The sequence below is a fragment of the Betta splendens genome, chromosome 22, assembly GCF_900634795.4.
Source record: "Betta splendens chromosome 22, fBetSpl5.4, whole genome shotgun sequence".
Taxonomy (NCBI): Eukaryota; Metazoa; Chordata; class Actinopteri; order Anabantiformes; family Osphronemidae; genus Betta; species Betta splendens.
In genome coordinates this window covers 10844652-10862974 of record NC_040900.2, presented here as the reverse complement: position 1 = coordinate 10862974, position 18323 = coordinate 10844652, and the positions used below count along the sequence as shown (strand labels likewise).

Below are 18323 nucleotides of genomic sequence, written 5' to 3'. Positions count from 1 at the left end.
GGTGCAGCCGGGCTTTGTCTCTTTGTCACACGGCTCTGCTGCAGATAGCTGTGCTTTGTTGCTCAAGGGAGTGGTGGGCTTTTTTTTTTTTTCTTCATTCTTCTTCTTCACTCTGAGCTCTGGAATTAAGCTCAGCGCACCTCCGCGTGGGACGAAATTCAGGTGGAAACGCTCGGAACAGCTCAGTCCGCGGCACCAGCGTTCCGCCTCCTTCCGCATCACATCGGCAATTAATCAAGCGTTTGATGTGGCTGGCGTGATTCTGCGCTCCACACCCTCCACAGCCAGCATGAATGATCCTATTGTAGCAACTTCAGAGTGCAACTTCGCTTAGGAATTTTCTTTTATTTATTCTGTTTTTAACGTAAGACTGATGTATTTGCGCTGCGAGCTCAGATTGTGATTGCCCGCTTAAAAAACGACGATGTTTGTGCTTCTGGCATGTTTTATAATTAATAAAAATGTTTTAATTAAAGCTCCTAGAACACTTGGATTCGGCTTTAACCCCTGTTTTGGATCCTTCCACTGTCTCAAAAGCACAATGTATACAGCGCGCAGGCTTCTGCGTGCATCTGTGATCTTTGTTGGCTGCGCTCCCCATTCAGGTCGCTCTGTAAGCATGTTACTGTCTGCCACCTGCACCGCCGCGGTGCCGCTCAGATGTGGCTTCCCCCCCTAATACCTGCGCTATGGTCCTCTCATTTCAGACTCAGACGTGTCTTGCATCGGTAGGTGTGCGTGGAACAAAAGCCCTCTTTGGAACATGCAACCTCTCATGATTTTCGAGGACAATGTAAGTATTACGCTCTGGCCACAATACAGGGGGCAGATGGTGGAATAGCTAGCAGCGATTTGCAGAGATGTGTGTTCCTGCGCTGGTGAATGACTGCATATTAGCGTGCACGACACGCCTTCAAAGAAGCAGCCGAACCGAAACCTAGAAATTAGGACGATATTTGTTTTCTCGCTGCAGCTCAACGCATGGAAAGGCGTATGCGAGGCATGTGTGTCAGTAGCACTGGCCTAAAGGTGAACTCCGTCGTACGCCTCGTGCGGAGGGAGAAGAAAAGGGAAAGGAGGTCGAGGAGCGACGGAGAAAAGGCGGGTGGGGCCTGCTGAGTGACTCAAGGCTGCTGAGTGACAAATCAAACGCCGCTTGACAGAACGCACCCCGGCTCCAAAATTCACTGGCTCCCTCGACTGCACAGGTGGTCTTTGTCTCTCACACACACACACACACACACACACACACACACACACACACGCACACACACAAACATGCACACACACTCATAACGCGGTGCAACCTCAATGGGTGATTGCTCTCTGCATTAAACAGGTTAATCTCTGCAGGAAAAACAATACTATTTGAGTTTGACAAACATTCCTGATCACACATAGAGAATCAACATTCAACAGGAAACAGCAACATCAAATCACACAGTTGTTTTTGTGTGTGTGTGATCTATTAAGATATTACAGGTATAATCCAGTGCCCCATATGTGACCCAGCAGTTGCAACACAACATGCCAGGATCTGACCTCATCCACTCACACACGCACCGTGACACTTGATTAATGGGTTGACTGGGGTGAACCTTGTGTTTCGGTCCCAGGTCAGTGTTTTTGTGCCGTTCCTTGAAGGGAGTGGTCAAGTTGTCCCGGTAAATTGATGGTGCTTCCAGGAAGGAGGCAGATAAAAATAAGTGCTATGTAGCGAGGCTCGCTGAACCTCTTTATGCACAGCTTTTTGTGCTCGCTCGCTCTCTCTCTCGCCCGCTGGAACAAAGAGAAACCACTTTGGGTTGTCAGTCAGTTCCAGTTTACCTTGATAACTTTGGCATATTGTCAAACTTTAATCTATAATGGGCGTGTGTGCAAAGCAAAGAATCCCTAAGAATGATCTATTTGCTCATTTCTTAGGTCTTGTTTAAATAAATGCATTACATAAACTCTTTCTGTATTTGTTTGTAAACATCAGGAAAGGATGCGCTGAGCAAATTTACTCTCAAGTGTGGTCATGAGGGTGTTGAAGTAACTCAGACTCAAGATGCCACCTAACAACAAGGGACTTTTTTATACCTTGTTATTTAAAGGTTTCACTAAGACTAAATTTTCCTTTTTTTCCTGTTTCTTTTTTTATAAACCTTAAGGTTGCTTGCAGAAAATTAAGAACTAAACCTTTTAAAGTGACTAAATATATTTGTAAAACGAAAGGGGAACCACACGTTTTGACCGACGGTCCAACCACTGGCAGAGCATCTGCAAAGTCGGACGTGTCCGCGTGTGCGTCCTTTAACTTATGCATCTGCACAACATTGTGTAAATCAGGATTCCCACAGAAATAACCCCCGCGTTCTGCAGCCGCGTGCTGATGCCATTTCGGAAATTTTGTAAATGTGAAATGCTCCGTCATGCTCGGCGTGTTAAACATCTTATGAACAGACTTGCAACCTGCCCGCCTGTCTGCTTCCCTGTCTGTACTCCTCCTCGGGAGACGGGGATTAGAGGCCTTGGAGGACCGACTGTATGGATGGTGTATGAATAACTTGGAGAGAGGTGACAGACGGGACAGATCGCGTCTCATCACCAGTAAAGCCTCGGGGCTCCCATAGGGGACCAGTGCATCACACAGAGAGCTACATAAAGGGCCGCCGCAGACGAAGGCCTGGTCAAGGCCTAAGCTATAGAAGCCCTGACATCTGGCTTTCTTCTATGCTTCACCGCCAACCTGCTACCCCAGTCTGGCAGCTATATGCACTTCATTATTGTGCCTTAATGCGCTCTTGAATCACAGTCAAAATTTCGTCCTGCTATGTGTTTTTATTGCCAGTAGGAATTCATGCGATATGAAGTATCTGCCATAAGATATACAGTAAGTTATGGCGGCGCGTGGAGGACGCGGCATCTTTATTATGCCTCTTTAAGTACAAAATGTGCAATGTGTGTTGCGTTTTGGCCAACAAACTGTAAAGATAAAATTATGATGAAACAATAAAGGCAGGCTCAATCATTTTGAGGGGAAGATACACAGCAGGTGGTAAGAAAAGCTCTGACAGAACCCCTGATTTGTGCAGAATTGTGTTGCTTAAAGGATATGGCCACCAGATGCCCATTTGGATGAAAATCTAGGTTTCAGTCTAATCTGTCAATTTCGGAAGCCAAAAACGTGTCAGCTTCGTGAGCAATGCAAGAAACTTTAATGGGAACACTGTTCCAAAGCACTTTTTTTACTTTATTAGACTGCAGAATTGTCGGCCACGTGTTTACATTTCTATGATTTCAGTTATCGTTTATTAATCGTGCACTCGAATATTAAACGCTGCCTGTTTTTTTCCCCCCTTTAAGCGCGGGGCGAGTCGATTGCCTTTGTGCTGGGTGCACAGGACCTCAGCAGTCCTAGGATCATAGCCATAGATGGCAGTGTTCTGCCTTATTTTTGACAGCCCACTCTGCTCCCAGGCTGTGCACAGAGGACATAACTATCTGTGTGGGCTGTGGGTTCGGGTTGGGAGGTACATTTTAATTTTTGCTTTAGATAGTTTTGTCAGCTCTGCTCTAAACCATTTGAAATCAAATTTCCGTGATAGTGGCGTATGATAAATAATTGTTTTTTGTTATCTTTTTTTATGTATGTTTGTCGTATGAGTTCCTCTGAGTCACAATGTGAGACAGAGGAAATTTAAATTTTAAATGCTGCCTATCACTGTCTGACCTAGTCTGAGACATTTATCTGTTGATTTTATGTTTGTTTAATTTGAGGTTTTATTTGAGGTTCTGCTATTTGGAGCATTATTCAAAATGGAAAATTAAGTAAGTAGATTAATTAGACAATTAAGTTGAACTTAATGTGGAAGGAAGAGTCGCTGAAGCGTTGCCTGTAAAAACATCCTGATTTTTGTGCCTTTATTTGCAGAGCTACACAAAATGAGTCGACGAGTTCTACTTCAATAAATAGTGTTTAAACAACAGTAAATTTCCTCGGTCTTTTGCTCTGACGGGGGCCAAGGTCGGTTTTATATTCGGCTGAAATCATAAAATGACACTTGAGATAAACAGAATGTTTACCCTCCCCATGTGAGCTGAGGCTGATATGTAAATGCAGTCTTATTCTTTCATCAAATTTGCATTTACCCTCTTAACCAAACACTACAGGGCTCCAATTCAAACACCGCTAATGATGGGTGGCCCTTTATGACCGATTGCCGTATCGGCGAAAAGAGGAAAGAGCAATTTAGCCTGGAATGAAAGGAGTAAAGCATAGTAGCTATCTGTGAGTGCCTGACAATAATTGGATCAAGTTTGCAGAGAAATGGATGTGTTTTGATGCTCTAGTGGCTGACTGGCAATCGTCTGGCTTTTCGCCTATTTATCATTCCCCCTTTATCTGCGACTGCCAGCCCTTTTTTTTTTTTTTTTTTTTTCCACAGCCTCCATTCCGGGGCCGGCTAATCAAACAACTTTTTAATAAGACTAAACGGCATCTCCGCAGCCGGAGAGCGGAGCGGGGAGGGAGGCGCCTCGGCGTGAATGTCAACGAACGCTGTGACACGCTGCCTCCGCCGCGACGGGAACTTGGACACAGTATCGAGAAGATTCCGTTGACTTCGCGGGGCCGCGATCCTGGAGGCCGCCGCCTCGGCATATTGGGCAACTCGCTGCCTGTCAGCGGGAAGGGACTCATCCCCGCTGGGCTCCACTCCTTTTAGCTGCTTTGCTTTCTGTTTTGTTCAGTGGGTTCAGCTTAAATCACCTATTTACCACTGTGCCCTTTTCTCCAGATCTCTCATTTAGCCCAAATAGGCAGGTTTTTCCCATTTTTACACATTTGTGTACTCATTTCACGCCACTGACCGGCCGTCAATCGGGGGCCGGACCCCTGGCCGCTTGGCACCGCAGGCCAGTGACGTTACAGTGGGAAGGTTCAAGGTCTGCCCCGCTCGCCTCCTCCTGCTCATCGGCTAAAACTGATGCCTTCCAGCCCACGGCAAGCTCACCAGCTGCCGCCCGTCCCCGCAGCCATAGAGAAGTTAACAAGCTCGAAACAAAACAAGTGACAAAAGTGCAACAAAGAGGTGCGGGGAGCGAGCGGGACCTAACGGGGCTGTCTTTGGGGAGGGTCTCCCCGTTGGTCCCACTACCACCAAAGGAGGGAAAGGGGACCTTGAGTCAAGTCCTCGCTAGGTAACTGAGGGTCTTATGTTTGGAATGTGTCTCCAGGCGCTTGTGATATCCCACCCTGTGGATCCTCAGGCCATAGGTCACACAATTTGTCTTTGTTCCCCACACCTCAATTATGTATTTCCTTTCTGTCCAGGAAAAAAAACCCCAAAAAGATCTGGTGCCCTTGAAAGAGAACAACAAACTCCCATTTTGAGTGTGCCTGTCAAATTGCTATCTAATTGTTGCAGGGCTGCAGGGGGAGCCGATATCTGCTTTTCTCTTGCCACCGGCTGCTGGCCCTGCCGTTCACAAAGCCCGGGGATGCCACACACATTCTGTTTGTTCTACATGAGCAAACAGATTGTAAACTGGCTGATAATTTTTGTACTGACAATGTCATTTACGGCTGTCAGCCTTTTGTCTGCTCTGTTTGCTTTATTCAAATATGAACCGAGTGGACCTCCCCTCGCCGCCGCTCACTTCTGCATTAAAATCACATCAATTCACTTCCATTTTGTCTTATCTGAAATTCATTGGAGGCAATCACTTGGTTGAATGCTCTGCCGTTGCCATGGAGACGAAAGGTCCCGCGTGGACTTCAGAAGGATTAGGAACTTGTAAGATTTAAGTCCTGAAGTACACAGTTGCTTTGTTGTGTCTCCCTTTGATTTGATGGGGAGGAATTTGCCTTTTCTAACTTTGGACTGAGGTGAAATAAATCTGTGTATATATATTAGCATCCTCCGGCAGTACTGATAAATATTCATCTGATCCCCCTTGCACTGATTTATCTCCACATTTACCAATCTCTTTAAAAGGCACTCCTATACTTATTTGCCTGACCCTGATCTGCATTCATATGGCGTGGGGGGGGGGGGTCCCAGCAATGCACCACTCCCGAAAATGACATTTTATTCCTGCGCCGATCTGCTTCATTTGTCAAGCGGCCATCTTTGTGCTGAAACTATGACAGTCCAAGTGGCATGTGGTGCCGGGGTGCCCCGGTGGCACCTCTCCGCCCCGCTCGGGGACAATAAGTCCAGCTCAGCGAAACGAGCAGGGGCGCTCTCTGGGCGCTCGCCTCCCGGGGTATCCCACTCTGCTCCTGAGGCATCTCCCCCGCCACCCACCCACCCCCTCCTCGCTCTTTGTTCGCCAAGGTCAGGGCACAAAGTGCTGAGTTATTCACATCAAACTGTCTGGCTGGAAGCGGCTGCAGATGTTACTGTTTTTGTGTTTGGTTTTGTTTCTCCGTTCCGTCTTTTCTCTCTTCCCCCGGCATCTTGTCAGCGCTGGCTGCCAGGGCGCCTGGCGTGTGAGTTTTTAAAAAGCAGAAAAAACGTGGCCTGTGAAAGAGACGTTGAGGCCTTGGCTCCTGCACCTAGTGAATCGGGCTTTTTTTTAATTTTCTTTGCCTTTACAGCCCAAAGTACAAAGTAAACAGTCTGAAGTAAATGGATTCATTTTTAGTTGCGCCAGGCAGTTTGTGCACAACAGAGAGCTGCTTCTTTTTGTCCTCTTTACCATCAGCAGTAACATTTATTAGGCTACTCTTTATTGTGGTCGATGACAGGCATTTTTAGACTTTAATGCATTCCGAATATTTTTTTAAGGTTAAAAAAAAGCTTCTGAATGGTTCGTACATTCCAGCTAACAAGCGAACAGCCAAGATCAAAACTCAGAATAACGTTTCTGAAAGATGCTCCATGTATGGAGCCATTTGCATCTCATTTGCTCATTGAATTGCACCGTACACGCTGGCTAGAAGCCAGACAGAGAACGATGGTGCCTGCACGCCTTTAAAATGACTTGCACATAGATTTGAATGGTGATTTTATTTCGTAATAATTCACTCCCCCCCCCCCCCCCCAAGTGCATGATTTAACATGAATGTTTAACTGATCGATCTCTGTTTTTCGCTTTAGACACTTTGGCAATATGTCAATAATTTTTCTAGCAGCACTTTAACATTCTGTGAAATTTGAGGGGTAAACAAACAGTCCTCTCTCCTGGCATAGTGTCACCTGGAGCATCTAAACAATCAATGCACATTTGCAACTTGGTATTTACCTGGTGTTGACATCAATGGCAGCCCTTTAAATTAAGGTCATTTTGTCAGATATTGCATGACATTACACATGGCATTTTACTAAGAATGACTAGACACTGAATAGAAAGTAAATGCACCTATTCCTTTGGTAAAACTGACATTGTTTCCAAATGGCAGAAGATTTGTAAAACACATGTAAATTGTTCATTAAACACATAAATTACTTATAATAACAGAGGGAAGCACTCAGTTCAACAGCAAACCAAACAAACATCTAGCTGCTTGCCCAGGCTTTAATTGCACATTTCCTGTATTCAAAGCCAGGTGGCAAGTTTACATCACTTGTTTTGTCACTAACAAGACATTTTTCAGCCTTGAACATCACCGATCTCACAAAGATTCGCCTCTGAAGAAAAAAAGGTTTTGACAGAGTCTTGCCGCTGCCTGTCGAGGCAGTATTTCATCTATGGAAGGAGGATTATTCTCAAATACCAGCCCCAGTTTGAACAAAAGAAGCTGATGATGGCAAATTAGGCTTGGGCTTTTTTTCTGTTGGGAAAAAGAGGAGAGACCTCTAAAGTCTAACCTGGTGGTCTTTGTTTATTCATAATGATATATTCACCTGCAGTTTACATGATTATGGAAGGGGAAATGATCAAAGCAGCACTAATGGACAGTTAAACCTGCGTTTCACTCTGTGGATCGTTGCACCCTGAATGAGTCTTTTACAGAGTTCAGATCCCCCAAACAGACATGATAAAAAGCATGGGTTACACTTTGGTCAAGGACACGACTCAGTAGTTCATTGACAGTCTTTATTGTGCCAAGAGGGAATGGGAAATCAATGGAACTGACCTGTCCAGGCCGGTGTACCTATAGGCGGACCGAGGTCGTTGTCAGGAAAGATCTGGCTCAGCAGAGTACACAGAAAACTTTGACAAGTCCTTAGGGACGTTTTCAACTAAATGGAGCTATGGTGCATCAATATTGCACGTTTGCTGCAGTATTCCATTTCCTGGTAATCGGATTGAAAAGTTCTGTATGAAAGCTGAGTACACACAAGTAGATCAAAGATAGAGATCTGACAACGTGTCAAGTCTGATCAGCTTTATCTTCACTGCGCTGCAGCTCTGCGCGGCTGCTGCCGCCATTAGATGCTGCACAGTTGGCCGTGCTATTGATCTCATTGTGGCTAAAGACACTTCATGTACCCTGAAAGACTCCTACACAAAGCGGTGACATTGATAGGGCCACACTGAGGTGGGTCTTTTTGTTCCCGCCTGTGTGTGGGAGTTGGGCGAAACATGGGGGTGGGGACACTACAGGCCCACACTGGGCAGTATATAAACTTCAAGAAACCCAGAAGCTGCTCAGAGGTTAAACTGAACTGTCCGGTTGTCTTTTAATCTGTCTGACCAACATTTATTCTTTTTGATTCAATTAAAGTCATCGGGTTTGCACGATTGGCTAATCCAACTAATCTACTTTCTTGTCTGGACACGCCAATCATCTAAACACCAAACCTAGCATTTAGAGAACATTTATACTTATTGTATGTTATCAAACAAAAAATCCAATCAAGGTCCTGCCAAGTTCAGCTCATCAGAGTTTCTGTACTGTTTGTACATTTCGCTTCAGACCAAAGGGTTAAATTTTCCCTGTATGCCACCTGAAAGGGAAAGTCAGTTTGCAAAGCAGAGGCTGTCGACAAGGTTGCCTCTCGTTGTCACACACGAGTAGCCTGCATGTAGCCACACGAGGCCCTCGCCCGCACATCTGGCCTTTATTTTTGTAGCTAAGGAGTATCTAAACACTGCCGAATCCCAAAACAGCTTTGTTGTTTTAGACCCAGGTGGAAGCGAGGCCGGTTGCCGGAGCAGAATTCTGCCTTGCCTGCATTCCATGCATAACATATCACTGTTGTTAGCAGGCACTTGTTTTGTTGTTTTTCTAAAAGAAAGTCCATTTTGATAGGATTAGCTATTGCCGGAGGCCTTGTTATAGTAGACGTAGTTTATTGAGCTGATTTGAAAGGGCCGCGGCCACCCAGATTTTCTGGAGTTGCGAGGGATGACGCTCAAGTCAAGGCGTGACTGATGCGTCTCCCAGAGGAGGCCAGCTACTTCCGAAAGGCAAGTGGGTAATTGATTTGGTGCTTTCTCGTGGCTAATTGGGCATAAGACGAGTGGCAAAATCAACCCAAGTCCAGAAGGGGTTTATAGACAGTAAATCAGAGGAAAATGAAGGCACTATGCTTCTTACTTTCTTTTTATGAGTCCATGGGGCTCCATGCTGCCACAGAACAGCAAAAAGGCACAGTCAGTGGAAAAAGAGAAGTTCATCACTTTTTTGCGATTCCTAAAATTTTTCACATCCATATAAGATCACTTCTGTCAGATTCTGTTTGCTGTTTACTTATTTTGGCAGTATGGTCTTGAGCTAGGATTATGCCACAGAATTACATTCAGCCTTTTGTCGTCTCTCGCATCTCAATACCATGGTGTTTACAGTGCTCTGGCATCTCCCTTCAGTGGCACATAGGGTGTTCCTAATTAGATCATAATGCTGATCTGTTGTCCTGATTAGCATTGAATAGACTTTGATCAGCGTGTATTATCAGATTACGGCGATAGCCCACCTTTGGATTAAGACAAGGTCCGAGCTCATTGTACTGTCTTGCTGCTAAGAAAGAAGGGGGTGTGGGTTGGCTCAGGATTAGGCCCAATGCCTCCTTTGTATGCGGAAAATACCACTTTATCAGGGAGGGCTGTGTTGAGCCACAGGGTACAGCAATGATCGGGGGGAGTGAGCTGCATTGTCAGGGGAGGCAGTCTTCTGTCCCCGGCCTCTCTTCCAGGCCCCAGCCCCCTTTGTGGAGACCCAGTGACCAGTGAAGCACACAAGGGATGACACACCTCGATCTTGCCTGTTTACCCAGGGAAATAATCGCTAATTTTGGAATAATCACGCGTCCCGCTGACCAAGACTAATTGAATGGTGGCATGCCATGGAGAAGCTGGAACAGCTTTGCATTGCGTCCACGCTTGTCAATGGTGTTTGGCCAGGCAGCTCAGAGTGATTGATCCCCAGGGCCAAAACACACCACAGAGCTCTGAACACAGAAAGGCGGAGAAAGAAGATATAGAAACATAATTAGTCGTGAATATGCCTCCATACCCCTGCTGTGATGATCCTGAGATTTGAGGATTTAGGACTCTTGGATTACCCATCAGTGCTATTTGGACAAGTTGGCTGTATTGTGGCAAACAGAAATAGCCAGAGGAAATATGTGACCCAGCCTAACCCTTTTCTAGAAATCCAAATTTCACATGTAGACATGGCCTATTCATAACCATTCAGAGTACTTGCATTTCTTCATAATGATGGGATGCTTCAATCGTATTTCCACCTTTCAAAGGAAAGAACCATCCACTTCCAATAAATGGGTCAGACCTATTTGACATTTTCCCCAGCGTGACACATTTCGAGCACCCACAGTATGACCCGAGGACACCCAGAAAGGATTAAATAAGATGTCCTTTCTAAATCTTCTGATAGTCAAAGCATCACTTCACCGTCTTTCATAGTTACTCTACCATCCTGCTACTTCACTGAGACTGCAAAGAAAGACTGATGATGGAATGGAAAATATTGAATTAGTCAATAGTAAGAATAAAAAAGCAAAAGAAAGATTTTATTGAAAACCACAGTGCACTGTGGGTTCCTTGCAAGATGGAACTAGCACATTTTAGGACCTATTTTTAATTTTAAAGTTAGTACGGGAAAATCTCACAGGATGTTTGAAGGGAATGAGCAGAACAAATGGAAAAGCTTAATTGGCTGCACTTTATTTAAATTGTCAATAAAAATCTAATTATAAACATATAAACTACAGTATTATCTCTAGAAGGGTAAAACACATTGCAGTATAACGCTGTTCATCCTAAAACGTTTAGATCAATACAAATAATATGGGCTTTTAAATATTTTCCAAAACGCGGTTATTGAAACATACACAAAGACACGAGAATGCACGGAAAGAGGAGAAGCGAACTGCTGATATCAAGGTTCTCATCTGCTTTCGGATCAATATTTTGTGCAAGCCTTCTAGGCCTGTCTGTTTACCCTAGGCATCTGTGCCTAGCATACCAACCCAGCGCAATGTTTGTGCATGTGACTGTGTAATAATGGCAGATAGGGGAACTAATAGCCGCCGCAATATCTGTAGCTTGACCCAGTGTGCCTCTCCCTAATTGATCTATAGATTAACATCAGACACATCAGTCAGGGGTTAACCTTTTCTGTTAGCTGCACTGTCTTTGCTGTGGATTATGAAGCAATTGGATGGCTGACAGCGACCGGCAGCAGAGGCAGCACCCGCAGACTTCCTTTAAAAGAAGAGGTGAAAACCAGAAGGCGCTTTAGCCATATTAAATGTACAACATAAATCATTGTGTGTTTTTGGTGCATCACCTGCTTCTTTTTCATGTTGTTCCACAATGTGGACACGTTGTGGCTCCGTCGGTCTTGGTCCCGGATTAATCGTCCTCCTCTGTGGCTCCTCTCACAAAGTATCCGTTTCACCGGCGCAGACTCTCCGAGGTCACGCTAGTTCAGCCCCACTCCTCCCCGCACTTCTCCTGCCCCTATATGTACACTTGGTCCGGCTATGTAAACTTTGACATGTGGGTGTCAATCTTTCCCATATTTACCATGGGCTTTATCAGACCATGATTAGTTTTCCGAGCAAATTTGGAGGTAAAAAGAAAAACACCGCTAGCAGTGTGTAAGCCAACACTGCGTGTGCCACTGTTGGGCACTGCATATTTACAAGGGTCCTGCTTGTTTTGCTAAGGCTTTCTCTGTAGGTACATGTCAACCGAGGGCTTTTAGGAGAAGCAGGGGTTTATCAACAAGCTAGAAAGGGTGCGTCCGCGCGCGCCGTCCACTCCGGCGGGTTCGTGTTTGTTGGCCGCGCCGTTCCTCTTCTCGCACTGTAAATAATCCAAGTCGTCGGAGATGTCAACGGTGTGCTTCTAGAGGCATTCCCCCCCAATAAACATCAAACAGACGCGTGTAATTAAGTAAGAAACGGACTAATAGTAGTAGTATGTTCGATAGCTCTATATTTAAAACGAGTTAGATGCAATTATGTTCATTTGCTGAATTAGGAAATTAACGACGTAGGACATCCTAAGATTGAACTTGATAGGATTACATTTGTGGACACTGGTCAATGACATACGAGGGCCCTAAGTGTTTGCCTCAAACAAATGGTTCCCACTAAACGTGTACTCAAGCCAGAGTAAATTTGATTGTGGTGAATAGAGAGAGGAGGGGGGGGGGCGCCTCGGCCATTCCTGTAAACACTGGAGAAAGCGAAACATTTGCTATGACAGGGATAAAGCAAAGATGATAATAGCATGCAAATGTTGGCCGATGCAACAAAGCCGTTTGCTTTGACGGACCTTGAAGGGTCCTCGTGCCATAACAACACCAACCTCGGTTTGTACACTCCACTAGACCTGCCCTCGCTTGATTATGATGTCAGGAAATGAATTCATTGTTTTCATAATAGTTTTTATTCGACAGGAACCAAACTTGTATTGCACATTATTGTAGATTTACAGATGCAGCTAAGTGCATGCAAGCTAACTTGTATCGTCAGTGTATTTCCTCAAACCCAAATATAGCTCCTCCTCCCTGTGCTGAACCTAATCCAGAGTCAACTTCTTTATCCGTGTACAACCTCATAACAATTGACACACATCTTCTCCGAAGTTATTAGTGTTGAAGTTCAACTTCCTCACTCCCATGCTACTGTCTAGTCTGGGCCAATCCTCTTCCACGATACGCGGTGTCATGGTAACCGGGAGGGGAACGCTTAGTCTCTGTTTAATAAACGTGGTCGGACCGGAGCGGGTGGTCCCATATTGACCACTCAGGAAGAGATTAAATGCTGGTGACATTTCTGAGGTGGAATTTGCAATTTCCACAAATATGAGGGCGTCCTCGCACCCGGCATGACAGCACATAAAATCAATACAAATAACCTGAATCCCTAATACCTTGATCCCTGTTAGTGGAGGGATGCATTACAACTAAGACACTGGGAAGTGGGAGACACAGCCCTCCAGAACCCCCCCGCCGCCACCACCTGGCTCACTGCTGATTCCTATCGACTGTCTCCAGGCCAAACACAGACGCAATAACAATTAGGTGGGACACTGGCCCAATTCTCTCCCTCACACACACACACACACACACACACACACACACACACACACACATAAAACACTACATACACCTATAAAATCAGACAAACACGTCAAATGACATAGGGGGTTTTCAGAAGAAGAACTGGTCAGCAGGCATAGGAACGATCAAATGCCACACAACACGATTCCAAAAGCCAACATGAACGAGTTTTATCGATACACACGCGGGGGAAAAGATATCTTTGGGAACACATTGGCCACACCCGTCGTGAGTCATCACACCAGGCAGGATTAGCAGGCTTACCCCTGACTTAGCCGAAGGGAGACACTGAAAAGCAACAGCTCTTCTTCTTTATATGCTCCTTTCTGTCTGTTGCAAGAGCCAGAACTGAGGGGGGGCGGGGGGTGCTGCACTGTACAGTAGCGCTTGCATAGTGTCTGGCGTGACGCTGGGACCTGGCCGTTTTTATTCACCGGGGCTCCATTGAAGAGCAGGTGAGCCGAGGCAGGTGGCTTTTTTTTCTTTTTTTTTTTTTACTGCTTGGAGAGCGATTGGCTCCTCTTCAAAGCGCGAGCCCGTAAATGTCACACCGCGTCGAGTGCTCATAAACAAAAAAGGGATACAGCTACGAGCCACGGAGGCTGGGAAGTATTCGCCTATACGGAGCATTAGAGTCTAAGAATATCGAATTATCAGCTGCTTGTGTTCTTTTATCCATGTTTCAAATGATGTTTGGCGTCGCGCAGGGCCCTATCACGCTCCCCTTTGCTGCTTCATTACCTCTCCATGGAAGCGATAACCGCACACCTGCTGCGCCGGCTTCCTGCGTCCGACCACAGATAGCGGAGCCACTCCCGGTTACAGGTGGTGATCGTCCAACTGACCCCGCGGCGCTGGCGCATACACACACTTATGGGCTGTATCGCCGCCTTTACACTGGCTGAGGGTCTACTTAGGATTAGGGGCCTATCATCAACTTCATTTGGAGGAGAAGCAGTTCGTTTCTGCTGGAGATGGACCACATTCTAGAAAAAATGTTTTGCAAAGCAGACAAAAAAAATTCTGTTCAGCTTGAGCCACTTTGTTTAAAGTGTAAATAAAAATAGAATATGTTTGGTGAAATAAAATCGTTAAAAATTATTTTAAATAATTTAAATAATAATAAATATTTTTCACACACACTTTCTTCTTGCAGATAAATGTGCATTTGGTTTTAGCACCTCGATGCCCCCGTGCGTCCCGTTTCCTCACATACGTGAGCTGATACCTGGGGGTCACTGACAGACGTGAGAATCCGAGGCCCGACTCTAAAGCTCACCTGTCAGGAGGCATTACCGCCCCGTCTGGTGCCGGGGGACAGTTGGAATCCGTCAGCACCGATACCTTAATCTGCTTCTTTTAGGGCGCGCGGGGCTCGACGGAGCGGTCTCTGGAGGCGCAGGCGAGCGATGCAGGCGACCCGTGACGTCCCCGCCCGGCCCGGCCCGGTCTGAAGGAACCGACATGTCTCGGCACAGGTTCTCCTCACTCCTCCCATCAGAGTGTTTGCAGGCGAGGGGGGGGGGGTTAAAAGCTATGCCCCAGTTAAAGCTGCCATCATCATTACACTAAGAGTTTGAACGGTGGCGGCGTAATGTGTGTGCCGAGTAACTCCGTCTGTTTGAAGGGCCCTCAACATAAGTGTGTCTGCTGTTGACACTCCCAGTTTAATATTGTTTGAATTTTTCATCAAGATCCCGAGCCCTGTTACAAGAGCCCTTTTGTTTTCCGACTTGTTTGTACATTCTTTGTGTGTGTGTGTGTATGGGTGTGTGTTTACAGAGACATTATAGACATTTATTTAGCTCAAAACGCAGCGCACTTGCTGCATTTTTACATGTTTCTGTACACAACCTTGTGTAAATCATTATAGTTCTTAATACGGCGCTGTTTGACTTCGGACTTTGGGCCGCACTGGAGGTCTGAGGTGGTCCTGGAGGGAATTCCGGGGTCCGGGCTGGACGTCCAGCTGCAGCCATCCGTCCACCCCTCCGCTCCGGGCGCCTTTTGTGCGCGGGACCCTGACGCGGCCTTGAATGCAGGTCACCGCAGGTTATTGACAAAGCCCGGTGAAAGGGAGTTTTTTTTTTTGTTTTGTTTTTTGTGTGTGTGCGCGTCTGAAAGAAGTGCACGCGATTAAAAATAGCCTGCCCCTCCTGTCAATGCGTCGCCATTAAAAACAGCTGGGCCGGGCCACTGGCCGCATTCAGCCACGTGAAAGTTGACGCTCCCTTTGTGCCGCTATCTTGTCCCGACTCCCCCTTCGCCGGCGCCCTTTGTTGACGGCTTTGTGCGGGCGCCATCACAGGGGCGAAGTCAGCCTCATAAAAAGAGTTCATTTTGGATTCACTGGCCTCCGATGAACACTGGGAACTTTTTTTTGTTGCTGTCGCGCCTCCCTCCATAAATTGGTGCTCACTCACCGGGTCCTGTCAGTCTGCCTCAAAAGATTCTTTATGGAGCATTTCCTATTGCTTTCCTTTGGACACGTTTGGCCAATTCACCCATTTGATCACACTGATACCAGCAATTCACAGCAATAGATACGGATTAATCAACTTCAGTCCCGCCGCTTTGTCAGATAATCTGTAGGTTCGCGGTGTTTTTATTCCGCTGTCACTTGTGACACATTCGAGCTTTGATTGGCTTAGGACGAGTTTCCTGAGTCTACAGGTAAAAGCAAATAGACGGCGCTCCCACCCATGGAGCAGCTGTCAGTGGCGTCCGTGTGGACAAGCAGGGGTTAATGGAGGAGGAGGAGGAGGAGGGTGTGTTCCGTAGGGCACAGCCTCCTGTGTTGGATGTGTTGCTTTCAGGAAGCACTCTTTTACCAGGCTTGTCATTTTCTACCACCCCTTGTTGTTGCCCCCCCCCTTCTCCCTCTCCCCTGGGCCCTCGCTTGACTCCGTCCAAGGCCTTGGCCGATGCCAAGAAAATACGCACAAGCAAGCAGCGACACGCAGCCTCCCACTGACACACGCTCATGCAGACAGAGAGACACAGACCCCAGCGCTCGCACGGCGCTGTCAGAGCCGTCCACAGAGAAGCCGAACGCAAACAATTCACTCATTTTATTGGACTCGTGAATATAAACCATATTTACGTATGTAAAGGCCAATCACCACTTTGACAGATATATACAAAAAGATATATATAAATGTAACGTAGGAGGAGCCTGGGCTTCTTTTAAGAACTAAGCTACAGTTAAACACTGTTTGTTTGTTTTTTTTTATTATTTGTTTGTTTATTTTAATAACAAAAATATATTATATGTGGAAAATTGTGGAAAAATATGCGTTGATATAACTTAAATAGAGAAAAGATCACATTTGGTATTATAAAGCTTCATTAATATTTTAATTTGTGTAAATAATTATGTAGTCAAAATCTTTAATAAATTTACATTATTTTGTCCTCCTTAGGTGCAGTCAATTTATTATTTCATAATAGCATATATACATACACATAACATATACACATATATGACTTGCTTCCAAACTAACTACACTACTTTATATTTCTCACAACACTGGGGAAACTTCCCAACCATAATAAAACTTTACATCTTTAGGGCTTAAGTGACGCTGTTATATTATGGACGTGGGTTTCGTAGAAAGTGCTCCTCCTCCTCCCCCTCCCCCTGCTCATTCTCTCCCCCACGTCTCTCCTCTCTTTTGTCCTGCCTCCCCCGTGCGCTCCGGCCCTGCGCCGCCGCCGCCGCCGCCGCTGCAGCGGCGCTGCTGATGGAAGGGATTGTCTGGTTTTATTAACGTGACAGGTGAGCCTGCCCAGCTGCTACCTGAGCGCCTGTGTGTGCGACGTGTGCGGGTGCGCGCGGGTGCCAAAAAAAAGCAGCAGCTGTCTCCTACACGCAACGCTCACATTCGCACGGGTATTATTCTTGAATAGGCTTTTATTTCGTTGCGTGGCTCTAATTGTACATCAGCCCGTCTTCTTGTCAAACTGGTGCAAAGCAGCAACTGGCCACACATTGAAACCTTATTTGTGCGTTATTACCCTCATATATTACCACTTTGTTTACTTCCTGGACTGTGAATCACCGGTGTAATTTTCACCGTCCCATTGAGATGCCCATAACAACCCTCCTCTTGTATATACACTTTATTGTTTGACTCATATGTCTGGGTTCAATACCACCGTATTGACTCAGGTAATTGAACACGGGGGACACAGCCCGTATTCATAAACGAGGCAGGGAGCCGAGCATTATGGGAACGGCAGCGGAGAGGAGCTGACGGGGCTGCGTGTCCGTGCTTTTGATGGCGGGTCAGGCGTGACGAAGGGAGCTCAGAGGTCTTCTACCTGAGAGGACCGTGTTCTGAGTCCATTACCTCAGTTGACCACCAGGCCACATTGTGATTTCTGGGAGAGGGAGAAGCGTAAGAGTCTGAAATAACCCTTCCTCTCAAACTAGAAGACAGGTATATTATTATTACTATTATTATTATTATTGTTATTATTTTATGAGGGCTTTCCATTGGTCCGGGTGCTGATATGATCAGGCTGTATGTATGACTCTTCAGAAAACAAGAGGGGCAACTTTTAAAGTGCCATTCTTTTGGGACTGAATCGCTTTGTGTTGAATCTTTCCTTGTATTTAAAGAGCACATCAAGGTCAGCTGTATTTCTTGAACATCCCTTCTTTAGTGGAATCAGGTAGAATCAGCACAAAGGTCCCTTCACCTCAAGGAGGCCATTAATCACAGGCTACATTTTCCATAGAGGGGAATATTACTTCTTTCTAGGTGCGGGCCTGTCAAAAGACAAGGGGTTAATGCAGTGCATTGCTGCTTAAAGCACACTTTGCTCTTTTCAATTTTTTTACCATTGT

The 18323-nt window shown here is 45.9% G+C and overlaps 1 long non-coding RNA gene across 5 annotated transcripts in view; it reads left to right on the top strand.

Annotated features, from left to right (window-relative positions):
* Nucleotides 1–18323, top strand: part of LOC114848022 (uncharacterized) — an 85119-nt gene that overhangs the window by 29637 nt on the left and 37159 nt on the right. For 2 of the 5 annotated variants that reach the window (XR_008693712.1, XR_008693711.1), the window contains exons 2-3: nucleotides 708–793; nucleotides 974–1208. This is a non-coding gene — a long non-coding RNA (uncharacterized LOC114848022). Of the gene's footprint in view, nucleotides 1–707; nucleotides 794–973; nucleotides 4424–14834; nucleotides 16894–18323 lie in introns of those variants that run through there. The other 3 variants (XR_008693710.1, XR_003784333.3, XR_008693709.1) reach the window with 3 other exon arrangements.